Source organism: Argopecten irradians, chromosome 3, assembly GCF_041381155.1.
Source record: "Argopecten irradians isolate NY chromosome 3, Ai_NY, whole genome shotgun sequence".
NCBI classification, from domain to species: domain Eukaryota; kingdom Metazoa; phylum Mollusca; class Bivalvia; order Pectinida; family Pectinidae; genus Argopecten; species Argopecten irradians.
In genome coordinates, this window is record NC_091136.1 from 50,955,334 (window position 1) to 50,973,263 (window position 17,930).

The following is a 17,930-nucleotide window of genomic DNA, read 5'->3' on the forward strand; positions in this document are numbered from 1 at the left end:
TGTTTTTGTTCTGCTACCGATACATTTTACTGATCTTACTTTCAATGAGAGCTTTAATTACTGCTTTGAAGGCATTGATGGACCAATTACCCTAACAACAGGACAAATAACTGTCCATTCTCTGCTGTGTCCTGTATTCACTTAGAATGAGTTCTTTCCTTTTCCTTATTGGTATCCTGTTTTGTAATGTCTCTATTAACCTATTGTGTTGGTATTTTGTTCTGCTCTTTAATTAAGTCTTAGAGTCAGTGTTACCAAGGTCATTCTGCATTGCCCTCACTGAACCAGAGGTTATATAAAAGTGTAACAAAAGGCCTTTAGGGCCTCTGGTGTAGATATTTGAGGTAAAATGACTGAACATTCTTCCTTACTATCATTCCAAAGTAATTTAAGTTGATAGGTATATAGAATAGATGACAATATTACTGCAATGTTCCCTGTTTTTGGCATGCCAATCAGTTTGTAAAATTCTCAATCACTTTGACTCATTCAGGAATGCTGCATTTAAATACGTTCTAATTAAAATCAGTCCAAGGAATAAGTCAAGAGAAGAAAAATTGTTCATATTGAATATCATTAATGTACATATGGTAATTAGATTTATCCACTCTAAAGTAACACTTCAGGAAGGTCGACAGAGGAAATAGGGCTCTATATGCACAGCTGAGGACATGGTTCACTGATCTTCTTGGATGATATTGCTGTCGTTTGAGAAGCCAATGACACATTAAGGTATCGCAATAGTGTTGTCATGATCACAAAAGTTTCTAAGTGATAACTCGAGTTCTATAGATCAATCTTCATTTATATCCTCTTAATCAAAAGTGCTTGGTTGTAATGGGGTTGTACTTCATGTTCAATGTCAAGGTCATTATCTAAAACCAGAATAAATATTTTCATGGGATAAAAGAGCAAAATCTTAATAGGGATCCTAGCAGTAACGGTATGAAATTTAGGATTACAGAAAGCATCTGAAAGGCTTCAATGACTTTATCAATAGCATACAAGTCGTTGGTCTATATTTGGTAATGACCTTGACCTTTAAGGCTACATTAATATGCATTTCTGAACTATGATTACTACAAACAAAGCTGCAAATATGTATCTTATCTTTTGCATTTCTATAAACAATGCTGTGTATATTGATATCTAAAAAGTTCTTTTAATCATGATTTCCTTCTTCTGATGTGGTGTATGAAGCTTTAAGTTCCCTAGAAATCATGCAGGAAAGGATTTAAAAATAACTGAAAGTGTTACTTGTGATTATAGACTTTATTGATTACCTCTCCTGAGTATAGTGTATTTGAGCTATAGAGTTATTTTGTGCACGATCATTTAAAGGTCAAGCCTATGTTAAATACAGGATTGCAATAGACCATCTGGTGATCCTCACTTAATGAACAACAGACTGGCCATCTGGTGATCCTCACTTAATGTACAACTGACTGGCCATCTGGTGATCCTCACTTAATGAACAACTGACTGGCCATCTGGTGATCCTCACTTAATGTACAACTGACTGGCCATCTGGTGATCCTCACTTAATGTACAACAGACTGGCCATCTGGTGATCCTCACTTAATGTACAACTGACTGGCCATCTGGTGATCCTCACTTAATGTACAACTGACTGGCCATCTGGTGATCCTCACTTAATGTACAACTGACTGGCCATCTGGTGATCCTCACTTAATGAACAACAGACTGGCCATCTGGTGATCCTCACTTAATGTACAACTGACTGGCCATCTGGTGATCCTCACTTAATGTACAACTGACTGGCCATCTGGTGATCCTCACTTAATGTACAACTGACTGGCCATCTGGTGATCCTCACTTAATGTACAACAGACTGGCCATCTGGTGATCCTCACTTAATGTACAACTGACTGGCCATCTGGTGATCCTCACTTAATGTACAACTGACTGGCCATCTGGTGATCCTCACTTAATGTACAACTGACTGGCCATCTGGTGATCCTCACTTAATGTACAACTGACTGGCCATCTGGTGATCCTCACTTAATGTACAACTGACTGGCCATCTGGTGATCCTCACTTAATGAACAACTGACTGGCCATCTGGTGATCCTCACTTAATGTACAACTGACTGGCCATCTGGTGATCCTCACTTAATGTACAACTGACTGGCCATCTGGTGATCCTCACTTAATGTACAACTGACTGGCCATCTGGTGATCCTCACTTAATGTACAACTGACTGGCCATCTGGTGATCCTCACTTAATGAACAACTGACTGCCATCTGGTGATCCTCACTTAATGTACAACTGACTGGCCATCTGGTGATCCTCACTTAATGTACAACTTAATGTACAACTGACTGGTGATCCTCACTTAATGTACAACTGACTGGCCATCTGGTGATCCTCACTTAATGTACAACTGACTGGCCATCTGGTGATCCTCACTTAATGTACAACTGACTGGCCATCTGGTGATCCTCACTTAATGTACAACTGACTGGCCATCTGGTGATCCTCACTTAATGTACAACTGACTGGTGATCCTCACTTAATGTACAACTGACTGGCCATCTGGTGATCCTCACTTAATGTACAACTGACTGGCCATCTGGTGATCCTCACTTAATGTACAACTGACTGGCCATCTGGTGATCCTCACTTAATGTACAACTGACTGGCCATCTGGTGATCCTCACTTAATGTACAACTGACTGGCCATCTGGTGATCCTCACTTAATGTACAACTGACTGGCCATCTGGTGATCCTCACTTAATGTACAACGACTGGCCATCTGGTGATCCTCACTTAATGTACAACTGACTGGCCATCTGGTGATCCTCACTTAATGTACAACTGACTGGCCATCTGGTGATCCTCACTTAATGTACAACTGACTGGCCATCTGGTGATCCTCACTTAATGTACAACTGACTGGCCATCTGGTGATCCTCACTTAATGTACAACTGACTGGCCATCTGGTGATCCTCACTTAATGTACAACTGACTGGCCATCTGGTGATCCTCACTTAATGTACAACTGACTGGCCATCTGGTGATCCTCACTTAATGTACAACTGACTGGCCATCTGGTGATCCTCACTTAATGAACAACTGACTGGCCATCTGGTGATCCTCACTTAATGTACAACTGACTGGCCATCTGGTGATCCTCACTTAATGTACAAACTGACTGGCCATCTGGTGATCCTCACTTAATGTACAACTGACTGGCCATCTGGTGATCCTCACTTAATGTACAACTGACTGGCCATCTGGTGATCCTCACTTAATGACAACTGACTGGCCATCTGGTGATCCTCACTTAATGTACAACTGACTGGCCATCTGGTGATCCTCACTTAATGTACAACTGACTGGCCATCTGGTGATCCTCACTTAATGTACAACTGACTGGCCATCTGGTGATCCTCACTTAATGTACAACTGCCATCTGGCCATCTGTGATCCTCACTTAATGACAACTGACTGGCCATCTGGTGATCCTCACTTAATGTACAACTGACTGGCCATCTGGTGATCCTCACTTAATGTACAACTGACTGGCCATCTGGTGATCCTCACTTAATGTACAACTGACTGGCCATCTGGTGATCCTCACTTAATGTACAACTGACTGGCCATCTGGTGATCCTCACTTAATGTACAACTGACTGGCCATCTGGTGATCCTCACTTAATGTACAACTGACTGGCCATCTGGTGATCCTCACTTAATGTACAACTGACTGGCCATCTGGTGATCCTCACTTAATGTACAACTGACTGGCCATCTGGTGATCCTCACTTAATGTACAACTGACTGGCCATCTGGTGATCCTCACTTAATGTACAACAGACTGGCCATCTGGTGATCCTCACTTAATGTACAACTGACTGGCCATCTGGTGATCCTCACTTAATGTACAACTGACTGGCCATCTGGTGATCCTCACTTAATGTACAACTGACTGGCCATCTGTGGTGATCCATCTGGTGATCCTCACTTAATGTACAACTGACTGGCCATCTGGTGATCCTCACTTAATGTACAACTGACTGGCCATCTGGTGATCCTCACTTAATGTACAACTGACTGGCCATCTGGTGATCCTCACTTAATGTACAACTGACTGGCCATCTGGTGATCCTCACTTAATGTACAACTGCCATCTGGTGATCCTCACTTAATGTACAACTGACTGGCCATCTGGTGATCCTCACTTAATGTACAACTGACTGGCCATCTGGTGATCCTCACTTAATGTACAACTGACTGGCCATCTGGTGATCCTCACTTAATGTACAACTGACTGGCCATCTGGTGATCCTCACTTAATGTACAACTGACTGGCCATCTGGTGATCCTCACTTAATGTACAACTGACTGGCCAGACTGGGCCATCTGGTGATCCTCACTTAATGTACAACTGACTGGCCATCTGGTGATCCTCACTTAATGTACAACTGACTGGCCATCTGGTGATCCTCACTTAATGTACAACTGACTGGCCATCTGGTGATCCTCACTTAATGTACAACTGACTGGCCATCTGGTGATCCTCACTTAATGTACAACTGACTGGCCATCTGGTGATCCTCACTTAATGTACAACTGACTGGCCATCTGGTGATCCTCACTTAATGTACAACTGACTGGCTCCTTTGATTTCACTCTTACGGACATTTTCAACATGTTAATTGATAATCAAATTAATAGTTTGATAAAAAAAATTATCTTTAGTTTTGAGATTTTTTTTTTTTTTTGGAACACCAACCATGAATTGAAAATATTTATTTTGTAATATAGCTTTACTTTTAATAAAACTATACTAATAAAAGAAACTGTTGTTAGGTTATATTTATTACAATTTCAATAAACTCTATCTATAACCATTGTAACAAGCCAAAACTTAATTCTGTATCAGGAGAAAAACAACTTTGAAATATATTTTTTTCTGTACTAACTCTAAATGTGATAAAATTGAGTGTATATATTGTGTGTATGACCTATGTGTATTACTGTGGCAAGCAGACAGGGGGTATTTGTATAGATCTGGAACGATTATTTCCTATATTTGATGTAGTTCAGACTTAAACTTTATTAAACATTGGAACAGAAGCTCTTACATTGACATTTTCTTTCAGAGTTTGTAGTATATATTAAAGTGCAGCACAAATATTGAATTGTGTTCTTCAATATACCTCCAATATTAGCCCCTAAAATAGGAACACAGTCCAATCATTTAAACTATTGTTTAGTTTGGAACCGTATCAACTCTGACCTTGGCAGTTATATATAGCATAGATCATAATCACTTGTCAATACCTTTATGGTACAGTAAGTTCATTATTTGTATTAAAATTTATTATACTCAAATCAGAGTTCAATTCATAAACCAAATCAATAAGAATGAAAGAAATAAGAATTAAATGTCCATAACGTTTCTAAACCGCTGACACCTGCAGAACAGTTTCGCTGGCCACCTGTTGTTGTGAAAAGCTCTAGGATAGTTAATGTAAGAGTTGCCTCCCCTTGGATGTAAATCTGATGAGCCTGTGGTAACTGTACCACATTATGAGGCTTATAGCCATGTGCAAGGTTAAAGCAACATGGGCAACAGGTGACCTGTTTGGCTTTATAATGTATTGAGCACTTTTATGTGGTGGAATTTTGTTCCAATCGGGCTTTAATCAATGAAAAACCACAGGAATAAAAACTAAGTTGTTTTTATAATTAAAGCCACCTCATATATGGACATCTGCTATCTTCTGTGACCTCAGCTTAGAAGTTGGCATTATTTTTGTTTATTCAATGACACCATTTAAGAAGGGGGTAAATCAGATACACCTCGATGAAATTGGAAATGTTTGTGCCCTTCTATTTATTGAGATGGTATCGGGTGTTTTTCTATGGGATGGGCTGATGGGTAATTTGAATGTGATAAACATAACAGTACCATGCCTTTTGTGGTCCGGCAAGCGTGAAGGATTTGTTTTCTTTACGACTTACACTTGTCTTCCTGTTGGAGACGTGATGTAGCTTCCTAATTTGTTTTTGAATGAAATTGAAGTTGAAATCGGGAAATTTTAAGATTCAGTTTGAATAAGTAATTTCCAGACAAAATACGAACAAAGGCAATTGTGTATTGTTGAAATGAAGTTTAATTCCAGCAAGGTATCATTTATCCAGACACTTTCATTGAGAAATAATTGAGATAGTTTGATTAAAATTAGAATTGGGATAAGACCTGGTAGGTACGACAGTCGAATTCCTCAGAACACAGATGACAGTCTAGGATACAATCAACAAAACATTAATGTCATTTTGAGGAGAAAATTAGTTTCATCCCAGAAATTGAATTGATTTCAAATTAGAAAAACTTCATAAATTTTATTCAAAGCAAAATTGGTTAATTTCGATTTGTAATATAAAACTGATCTTGTGACATGTTGAATGTTGTTATTGTACAGACAGTGGTACCGACTTACATCACAAAGTACACCTAAACCTTATATACACAATGGCTATTACAAATAATGATGGCTGGCAAAAACTGCAACTTCAATAATAATTTTCAACACAAAATGTTAAAGGCATTCAATATTTAAAACATTTTAAAATTATGTAATATTACCAAGCAGGTATATAATTTGAAGGTTTTGAATTGCTAAGCTAATGGCAATTTAATTCAGTTCCTTTTTTTCTGTTTATTCACCTAGTTTATCTGTTAGAAGTGGCCTTCATGGCTGGATTAATATTACTTAGTATAACATTCTGCCCACTTGGAGCTGGATTGTTAGATTTGATTTTTGTCTGCTTGGTACTGGAGTTTTTAGTTTGCCCTGTTTCGGCTGGATTGTTTGCTATATATTCTATACCCTTATGGTGCTGCAATTGTTAGATTTTGCTTCTTTAATGGTATGTGCTGTATGTTGAACTCTTAATTTGGTACATTCATTTATTGATAAGCTAGTTATGAATGTTAAGTTAATTGAACTACTGACATCTCCAGCAAAGTGATGTAGATGGTGCAGCTCTCCAGCTTAAGCATGTCTTAAGTCATACATTTTCATATAAGTTACATAAGCAGAAAAACTTGAGTTTTCACCTCAGTTTTGACTAAGTTTCAAGAAATCGGTGCCAGGTCTCATAGTTCTAGTTAGTAAATTATCACAGCAATTATAAGCTGAACCATTACTCCATGGTCTTAATACATGTATGTATGATGAGTGATGAAAAAGGGGAAAATGGGGATATATATATTGACTTTGATCAGTATATTATTAGGTGGTATGTTGACTTACAGTAAGTGTGTATCTGATCTGTATTACATGAGTGCAGGGCTTCCTTATACAAAAGCGCGAAGCAGACATGGCTCATTTCCTGATACATTTGGCCTGGTTATGATGGTATAATGGCATTCATTGATTAGTTTTATATCTTAATTGATAGACATTTCAAGTATCATAAGTAATTGAACATACATTAATTGATTTCAATCTTACATGGGCTTCAAAAACGTGATTTGAGTATACTCCATGATATTGGGATCTCTGACTTTACAAATCCTGATTACTGAACAAAGATATTGCTACTTCAAAGACTGTACTTAACTCACTAGGTGGTTATATCTTTCTGATAGAACTTTAAAAACATCCAGAAATAAGCAACAAAACTATCAAAAAAGAGAGGCTGAATACAAATAGATTTTAATGGTAAACATCACGCTGCAAATTAAAGGAAATGTTGTATGACAGCTTATGTATTGTGTACAAAGTCATAAGTTATGATACAGTTGTAGGTTTAACATCGTCAGTGTGCGCTGACCCGCGGTAATGGCAGTACTCAATCACGGTACCCAAAGCTTCCTTAATAACCTACCTTATGATTAAAGGGTTGAACAGGACTAATTGAATCTCCAGTCCCAACAGCAAAATGGAATATCAATTTAACAGCCATGAAAAAGGGTAATGGAGCAGGCCTATACACCAAACTATTAGTTGATTTTGTTTTTCTTTGGTAATTATATACCTTGTATTTATAACTAGTCGTTTCTCAAATTATCTCCCACTTTTTTTTAATTCATACAGATAATTTTCAGATTTTCTTTTAGTCCAAGTGCATTTCTGCATGCAAGCTTAGAAATTATAAACCTTACCCCTTCTCAAGTGTCCGTGAAAGGTTTATTGAAGAAATACATTGAATACGAAACAGCTGTTTTAAAATGACAATATCTAATAATTGTGTTTGTTTGTACTCGGAGAAGGGTCAACCTTGTGTACTCCGGTAGATCAGAGATTTCCGGGAGGGTCCTTAGACATTTAAATCATAGATATAATTACACTTGTTGATAGGCTTGGGGATAGGGAATGCGTCACCATGCAATAACAGTGTTTTCTGGAAATTCTAATTGGAAGAAAGATTTAAAACACATTTGTCTTTATAAATAGGTTGTTTTGATGAAAATAACCTCCTGTTGTGTTTAATGATATTGTGTACTTACTTGTATATAATTGTTGTTGTCAAATCTAAAATATGTTCTTATAGTTTAAAAGAATGATAATTAGCCATCAGGTTAATTAGTGGCATTGAGATAAAACACACCTGGAATGAGATGGTCTTGACTAAATTTGTAGGTTGGACAAAATTATATAATGATGGCTCTCACAGTTACCATCTTGAAAAACCTCTCTTTACACTTCTTTTCAAGTTTCACTGGTGCAATAAAGGTAAAAATTGGATGTAAAAGAAGCTGTCAGAGGCTTTATAAAGACTTGTCATAGCAGCCCAAACTGCAATTGGATTCTCCATGTGAGTGTCAATAAGCTGACACTAATCAATAATGAGGCTAATTAAGATGGTCCTGTCCATGTCCTATTATTTATGGTCCAGAAACAATGTTGGCTGCCACTGATGCCATTTTGGAAAAATTTTGAATGCTTTCTTCACGTTCATGTAAGAGATTCAGCTCATATTTGCTATAAATTACTAATTATTCTTCATAATATCTCAAAAGTTTCTTCTGATGGAATCTATATTATTTTCAATATTATTATGCAACAAGCGTAGTCAGATGATCATTAAGGTCCTTAGCCAATTTTATTATAGGCTTAGAATCCAATGGAACCCTCGAATACTATCAAATGACCCATTGGAAAAAGGAAATGTTCACAATCAGCTGAACCTGTATTGATTTCATGTTTAATTACTGATTACGAGGTATAGACAGGTTATAATAAATCAGGTTGATGTTCCAATCTACACTCCAACAGATTTACAGCCATGGGAACTGGCCCATGCTCCTCTATACCAACACTTCAGAGGGGCTCTTCACGGACAACTCAAGTAGATCCCAAAGGTGCTTCTCAAACCTTGTTCCCTAGAAATGAAAACAGGATGTAAAAATATCTTATTTACATAACCTGGAGGCTATGGTGAGTTAAATAAGTGGATATATCAGATATCTGAGTACTTAATGTTGATTAGTCTGTACATAAATGGCTGTATAATTATCTGTGTATTGTGAGAATTTCATTTTACACCTACATGTTACCTACATCTCTGACAGTATTTTGTGTCTATATATAGATTGTGGAGAAGATTAATTAATGTAAAGTACTCAAATGAAACTCGGTGACTTTTTATAGACCTGCATGTATGCCTTCATTTAGAAGATTATTTTGAAAAGAAAAAGATAATCATGGTATTATTTTAGTGAAAGTGTATTGAATGATACATTCTACAATATCAGAATAGAGTGTTTAAGCTTGGATACAGAAATGTCGACACAACATGCACATGAGCATCAACACATCTACAGCTATTACAACAGTTTAAATCCAATTAAGTAATATTGACTGTCAGCTAATTAAAAGGAATTAAAGCAGAATAAGATAAAAAATACTGTAGAAAATCGGAAAATCAGCCGTTTGACAGAATCCAGACACTTTAAAGTAAATTATCTATGAAAAAAAAAACTGTTTACATTGATGATACAAACCAATATGTACAGAATTTCTGATTGATTATATGATTTGAACTTAAGATAGGATTCTGATAACTTAACATTTCGTGACATTATAGTGTATTTCTGGTGTAAACATGGGTTTGTATAGACACCATTTCCCTATTGATCAACAATATGTTTGTACTCAGTACATAAAGGCAACATTGACAATATTGGTATCAAATGCAAATATATACAGAAGGTTTATAAATTATGAATATATAGTGCTAGAACTTTTTTGGATTCTATATTCAAAACGGTAGATGTAATATGTTAAACATTTTCCAGTTTCTAGTTATGGTAAATTCAAATGTCTCTTTGTTTGAACAGAGACGGTCCAACATCAATATAAATAAAAGATCGCAATGGTGGAATAGATTGCAATACAAGAAGCTATTAATTAAAGTTTCAATTTCAAGGTCATTTGCTGCAGATGTATTCTAAAAGAATATCAAAGTTTACACTCTGAATAATTTGTAATGTCAAGGTCAATTAGTTGGGGTAGCTATAGTCCCTATTGGAAATATCAAGGTCAACTGATGGAGATGATTCTGAGCAATGTCAAGGTCAATCAGTTAGAGTTACTCTTAGGGGAATTGTATGGTGTGTTTGTCAATTGTTGAGGTAGTATGAGGGGAATATTGATTTGACACTGTTCTAAATTGAATATGCTAATTGGTTGAGATGAATTTGTTTGGATAAAAATGACATTACCAAAATATCAAGGTCAACATAATTTAAAAACCTGCATACAAACAAAGCAGTATTTGCATTTGAAAATTTTCAATTTTGATTTCAAATATGAGTTTTGTAGGAAGGAGAGATGTCCAAATTTAACTGTGTACTCATTAGTTTGGCTATACTGTCAAAGGCTAATATTGGATTAGGTTTGTAACACAAACACCCTTATTCAGGAAGATATTGATTAAATTTTTCACTATAGAAGTCCCAGTGTTCAGGAGTGTCTCTTAGTTGATCTGTCGATATTCAAAATTTCAAAAAGTACATGTTGATCTTATTTGACGTTAGTAAATAGACCATGCGTTAACCAAAGACAGGTTCTCAATTAGTCGATAAATAAATAGTGGATGTGCGGACTCCACACCTGTCCCAGGCTTACTATGGCTGGGAAACTATCACACAGATTCTCTGATACACCCACTGCTACCCGTAGAGACACTTATCTAATGTATAGCACTTCTTGTTTCTGATACGAATTCACTTGAGATCAAATTGTTTTATCGATTCAGTATCCTTGAAAACTGACATTTTTGGTTCGACCCTAAGTAGGGTCACCAGTGACAAACTCTTGGCTTACTTTTCCCGGTCATGTTTAAAACCTCATTTATGATCAATATTATATTAAAATCATACATTTTCTTGTTTGTTCCGTTCTTTAAGTGCCTCTTCATCGCAGGTAGTTAATTTATAAGGACGTCAAAGGTCAAGGTAGTTGGTGTCATCACTAAAGAAAGACTATAGCAACAGGTAAATTTATAATTGGCCAGATTTTAGGGAGGAAAAAATGTGTGAATAGTTTATTTATAGAAGCACATGACAGAAACAGTAACATGGTGATGGACTTATAATAAAATGCATGTTTATTGGGTAAACTGATGAATACTTTAATTTCTGTGTGTGATTGCAGCTCTATGGTTTTAATTTATACCATTGCACCTGTAGAATCCTCAAAAATCATCTAATTAGCTTAATTTATCTCTTTCAACATTTAATTCTTAATTTGAAAATAAAAATAGATAAAAGTAAATGAACTTTATAGCCAATATTATTGATGTATTGGAATTATCAATTCAAAATTTGTATATGAATTTTTTTTTTCTATATATATCCTTGCTCCCTCTCCACCTTTCTATCTGTTTTTTTTTTGTCCTACATTTCCGACCCTATTTATCTCTCCCCCAATAGTCTGTCTCCATCCGGTGATGTTTAAATACCGTTACCTGGCGTACTGCCTACTTTGCATATGCATAACATTATGAATATTATGGATGAGCCTAACTCCTTGTACTATCTTGGTCTCGTCTCAATCTTTGGTTAGTGTCAACAGTAATTGTCACCCTACTTCCGTGATAAAGACACCCTAGGCACTGTTTATTCCCGGCTAATCGAGGTTAGTGGTTTTATTGACTAGCCGGATGTTGACTTTTTCTGCTGTATGAACAATCAGGTTGCTGCCACCCCAATAGTAATGGGGGGGAGGTCCTTCAGGGGTTTATTTACAGTGCAAATATCTTACAACAGTGTGATCCTAATGACACCTCTCAGCATGCAATTAAGGAATGGATTTTCCGTTATATTGTTTTAGACTTGTGATAAGATTTACTAAGGCTAAGATGAAAGTTTGTTGTTGTAACTCACATTTACAAGTCTGGATGGTGTGCTGGGTGTGTGCTGGGCGTGGACCATAATACATTTTACTCTCACAAGCTTCATCTTCCAAAAATCTCAAACTCGAACACATTCAAACTAACTCTGAGGCTGAAAAAATACAAATACAAATTTACATGCATAGCTATATTGATAGGCAAGTTTCACATAAAACTACATGTTTACATGTCATTCAAGATTTTTTCGCTCATTTTTATTAACCTGGAACTTGGTGCTCCACATAAGCAACCCCTTCCTTACTCTGACCCTTAAATTTAGTTGCCCCATCTAGAGACAAAGTTAATATTGACTAAATTGTCTGATTTATCTTAAGTTTTCTTTTGACCTCAGATTTTACATTTAACATTCAGCAAAATCACGCTATATATTTGGGTTAAGCACTGCACACGTCTTACTCATTGCTTTTGTTGAAGGTGATAAAATAATTCACTTTTTCAGATCTTGTCATTAATGTGTTCAAGCTTTTATCCAAGATGTAATCTTTTTATACCCAATTCAATCATGTTGTGTAAATATTCTCAATGTGGTGCTATAGCTGGTGTGAGTTGACCTGTGACCTATGGCTGGCCTCAGTTGACCTGTGACCAATGGCTAGCCTCAGTTAACCTGTGACCTATGACTGACCTCAGTTGACCTGTGACCTATGTTGGCCTCAGTTGACCTGTGACCTACGTTGGCCTCAGTTGACCTGTGACCTACAGCTGGCCTCAGTTGACCTGTAACATACAATGTATGCCTGGGTTAATTGAGTTGACCTGTGACCTATGATTGGGTTGAATTGACCTGTGACCTATGAGTGGCCTTAGTTGACTTGTGGCTTTTTGTGGGTCTGAGGGACTTGTACCCTATGGCTGAACTGATAGACTTGCAGCCTTTTGAGGGTCTGAGGTACTTGTACCCTATGGTTGAACTGATAGACTTGCAGCCTTTTGTGGGTCTGAGGGACTTGTACCCTATGGCTGATCTGATGGACTTATCGCCTATGGTGGGTTTGAGTTGTCTTGTGGCCTATGGCTTTCCAGATAGGACATGCACGTGACCTTTGACTTTTCCCTAACAACACTTAAGAGGTTTTACTGGACCCATCATCAATGTTACAATTAACAAATTAGCCTGACTTATTTACCACAAGCCACTTAAGTTTACAAAGTGCCACTTACCATTACTATTAATCAGTGGGGTTCTGCAACCCAACTGTCCCTAATCTCCTTTATAAAGCATGTTCATTGGCTAGAGTGATTAGCCCTAAAATAGGGGATTGTCTCACAACCCAATTAAATTCATTATCAAAAATATGACATCTAATTTACCTATAATATTCAATATGTATTGTGTTGGTTTCAGACATAGACAAAGCTGGCTATCTCAATGTTAATCAGACATAAGAGTAATTGGATGTAAGTGAGGAGGATTACGACTATTGTTACACACATGTTATACTAATTTACAGAGATTTAGTCCTTTCATCAGGAGTCACACCAGGTCAGGAAAACACTAATTAATGTGAATTAATCTTCAGAAGATTATGATTTTAAAGATTTTTAAAGATACAGAGTAAAGGTATAGTACTATTGCTAAATCTCTTTGAATAGATTTAGTACAGTTAGATTTACCTATAAAGACCACCTAAGTGACAGGAAAATGGCCTTTATAGCAAAACAGTCCTTATGAAACACACATTGAAATTGCACCCAAGAAAAGTGGTCTTATTAAGCAGGTGGTTTTTATACAGAGGTGGTCACAAAGGCAGGTTTTATTTACAGGACTAGGACCTACATAATCAAGAGTTATAGCCCTTGACTATGTTGATAAAAGTTGACTATTTATGGTATATCATCGGTTATATGTTGGTCCTTTTAAGCTTTACAAATATCAGTGAGTATGAGAGACATAAAAAATCATGTGATTTATTACCTCCCTTTCTCTTGCTCTCTTACGTTTGTATAATTCTCTGAAGATATGACCATTACATTAACACTGATGGTCAATTGAATGTAATCTACAGCATTCAGCAGCCTAATTGACTTAAAGCTGAAGAGGTAGGAAGGGAGTTTTGAGAGGGCCCCTATCAAAATCAAGAGTGATCCTTTGACTGTTTCAGGAAACTCCTTCAGCTTACATTTCTGGTATGTAATGATATTTAATTTCAATGGAATCTCACTTCATATCTATCTTCTGGTTAAGTGGAAGATTTAATCTTCAAAATGCAAGGACACATAATTTAATACTGGAAAAGGAAAGTGCTGGCCAGAAATTTCAAAATTTACAATACTGTTTTTAAATCTGTAAAACTTATACAAAAAGGGTCGAGGGAAAAGTGAGTTTGAATTGAACAAAGTTCGAAACAATTATGGTCAGAGTTTGCTTTGATGTTTTGTGTACTGTTAATTGGGTATAGGACATTTACAAGGCAGACCTATACATACAGATAAACGTTTGATCTATAACAAGGTTGTGAGGTTAGTCAGTACTGTAGGAAGAACTTGTGTCCTTTCACTCTTTACAATAGACTGGCTGGAATTCAATGTGTTTGACAAAAATAATCAGTACTTGTAATTGATACTGTTGTTACAATTGGATACTTTTTAGTATTGGTTTCAAAATATCAATAAAAAATTATGAAAATTTGAATACTGCATCAAGCGGAATTACTTTTTTGGCAGTCTATAACGTAAATTTGATTTCTGAATGCCATATACATGTTACAAAAGTGGATGTCAGGCTTTCATGAATGAAACCTCATGACTTGTCGCTTGTAAAACACTGAAGAAGATTATTTAGAAAGTGATAAAGTAACTGTCAAAGAGAAGAAAAAAATGTTTCCACTTCTTCCATAGAAAGCAGTTTTTCAAAATGCTTGGCCACAGAATGGCCCTTTGTGTATGTAGGTGAATGTCACTGGTACAGATATGTAGCTAAGACAAAAATGATATGTGTTGTTTAGATCTATAAACATGTTATTTATGTTATAGGTTTTTTGTACAAAAGCCAGTGTTGTGCGTATAGACCTACAAGGTGGCATACTATATCAACAATGGGTGGGGGACAGTGTATCTAGCCCCCCACACTGGTCTCTAACATACAGTACAGAAAGGGGCGTACGGCACACAGCTGGCTTTTAAGGTGTTATTATTGTCAAACCAAGACTTCAAAAAAAAAATAACTTGGTCAAAGTAAAAACACTTCAAAAAAATTCTAACAATCTTTTATAATAAATTTAGTTTTAATGTAGAAAAGATCTGTTTGTTTGACTTGTTAGTTGTTTGAAATATCTCTTGACTTTTTATTGGCATCATCGAATAGATTTCTTTCTGACAGTGAGCAAATAGTGTAGATAAAGTGATAGGGTGTTATAGAAAATATCTCACATTATATGTGAAATTTGTTTAAGATATAGAAAATTTAACTATTAATGCACAGCATTCAAAAAGCTCCATTTTGCCAACGCTGATTGACATTTTAAATGATCCCATGAACTTTTTCCAGACCATTAGGACAGATGTACCAATTGAAACTTATAGTAACCTAGTTTATTGAAATGCAAGTTTGTATCCGAATCTCCTCTCACCACCACCACCAAATAAAAAATGTGTATAAGAGGATATTACTTATATTACTGTCTGCTGTTGCATTACCTTTTATGACAGGTACATGTACATAGTAATTACATATTTCAAGATGAATTATGCATTTATTGATGAAAAGCTTAGTTAATAAAGGGGAGACAATTCTTGGTAATTAAGGGGAGATAATGACAAATCATATATCAATTTTTTAGAATCAATAAAATCTTCACACTCTTGCACCAAGACCCTGGCAGTGTCTAAACAGACATGTTATGAAACACTATTGACTTTTGTCGTGGATGGAGCCAACTTTATGGATCTCCATTGAGCTTGTCCTTAAAGGTGCCAACATACCTATCAAAATATCATTTATTGTACACATTAAATTGGAAAGTGTAGATTTAAAGTGCATTAGATTAGCATACCTGTAATCTAGCAGACAGTGACTTGATAGGGTAGCTGATTCAGGTGAAATTTTGTCACTGATATAAGGGGTCTCATTATATATACATAGAGTATTGATTATACTTTGATTTTAGAATAATTCAATACTTATATAATTTTGAGTTCCATATTATTTCAAAAATGCATGGTTTATATGTAGAAAAACAAGGATATGTTCTGAACACACTTTTATTCTTATGTTACAAAAGACTTTTTTACAAGGTGACATTTCTAGTGTTATGGTGGATTTCCTGATATTTCTATAAAACCAAATGATTTGTCTGGCATTGAAGACCAGGAAGATTAGAATGATGAGAAGGCTTCTGTATACTGATAGTTATTGATCATCGCCAGGTCTAACAGGATGGAGATTGGTTTTATATTTCCTCCATGGCTACCTTAGAAATTACATTTTCTGAGAATATCATATTGATCATGGCATAAAGATTTTATTTTTCATTAATATACATTGACACTAGCAATGTCTGTTTGCTACTGATGGCTGGAATAAAGCAGAATGTGTGGATACTTATGTGCTCTGACCTTGTCATTACAGAAGGGTCATAAGACATTGGTGGTTTTAATACACTATTTCATCTTATTCTATTCTATTAAATATCTGATGAACAAATGATATAAACAGTTACAACTCTAGGACAAAACATATTTTGAAGTTAAAGCCGATCATTTACATTGGCGTTGATGAGGATAAGATATATCTAAGACCTTAAATGTAAAAAGATGACAAAGAACAAGTAAGCATGAATGAGACTTTTCACTGTAACAGTTGATGGATCTGCTAGCATAGCATGACATTGAGTGTTGATTTCTTGTGTCCTTTAGTGATGTTTCAGAATGATAACACTAAAAATATATCTATATGTTTGCACCCTGTGTATGAATGAATTTGTTTGAAGATAAACCGTCACAGTATAAGTCTGGCAATACATATTAGTTGTATATAAACACAACAAGTCATTTGTGGTTGGTTTCTTTTCATCATACAGGTCAATGACAGTTTTCTTAGAGAACCATGATGTTTTATTCTCATCAATTTTTGATCCCTCGATGTGTACCCACAATTAAACAAAAGTTGGTCAATTAGATATAAACCAATTAATGAATTGTAATTCGTTCACTATTGATTGATATTCAATTGTTATCATGTGGAGTCAGTCAAATAGCATATGTCCTTGAAAATATCAGATGAGCATTAGATATTCTATAGCATCAAGGAAGTGTGGAGAAATGGGATTCTCAAAAATTACATTTCGAGCGAATTTCATAGAAATTAAATAAAAATTTGACAAAAAGTGAATTGCATCTAGCTAAATGTTTAATTGTAAGCTATATATATATAACGATATGAAGGAAGTGTTAACAAAATCTACAGAACAAGGAAGTTGTGAACAATAAAACTACATTAGCCTTTTTACTATTTTATAGTTTCTCTCCAATTACAATTTGACTGGCTCAAGTAAAAAGGGATATAAAAATGTATGTCATATAAAACTGT

The 17,930-nt window shown here is 35.7% G+C and overlaps 2 long non-coding RNA genes across 3 annotated transcripts in view; one reads left to right on the plus strand and one right to left on the minus strand.

Annotated features, from left to right (window-relative positions):
- Positions 1–17,930, plus strand: part of LOC138318970 (uncharacterized) — an 84,051-nt gene that overhangs the window by 20,475 nt on the left and 45,646 nt on the right. The gene's annotated exons all lie outside the window — the stretch shown is intronic.
- Positions 8,151–17,930, minus strand: part of LOC138318971 (uncharacterized) — a 37,184-nt gene continuing 27,404 nt past the window's right edge. For both annotated transcript variants that reach the window (XR_011207933.1, XR_011207934.1), the window contains exons 2-4: positions 13,029–13,120; positions 12,375–12,494; positions 8,151–9,368 (exon numbers count right to left, since the gene is read on the minus strand). This is a non-coding gene — a long non-coding RNA (uncharacterized lncRNA). The remainder of the gene's footprint in view (positions 9,369–12,374; positions 12,495–13,028; positions 13,121–17,930) is intronic.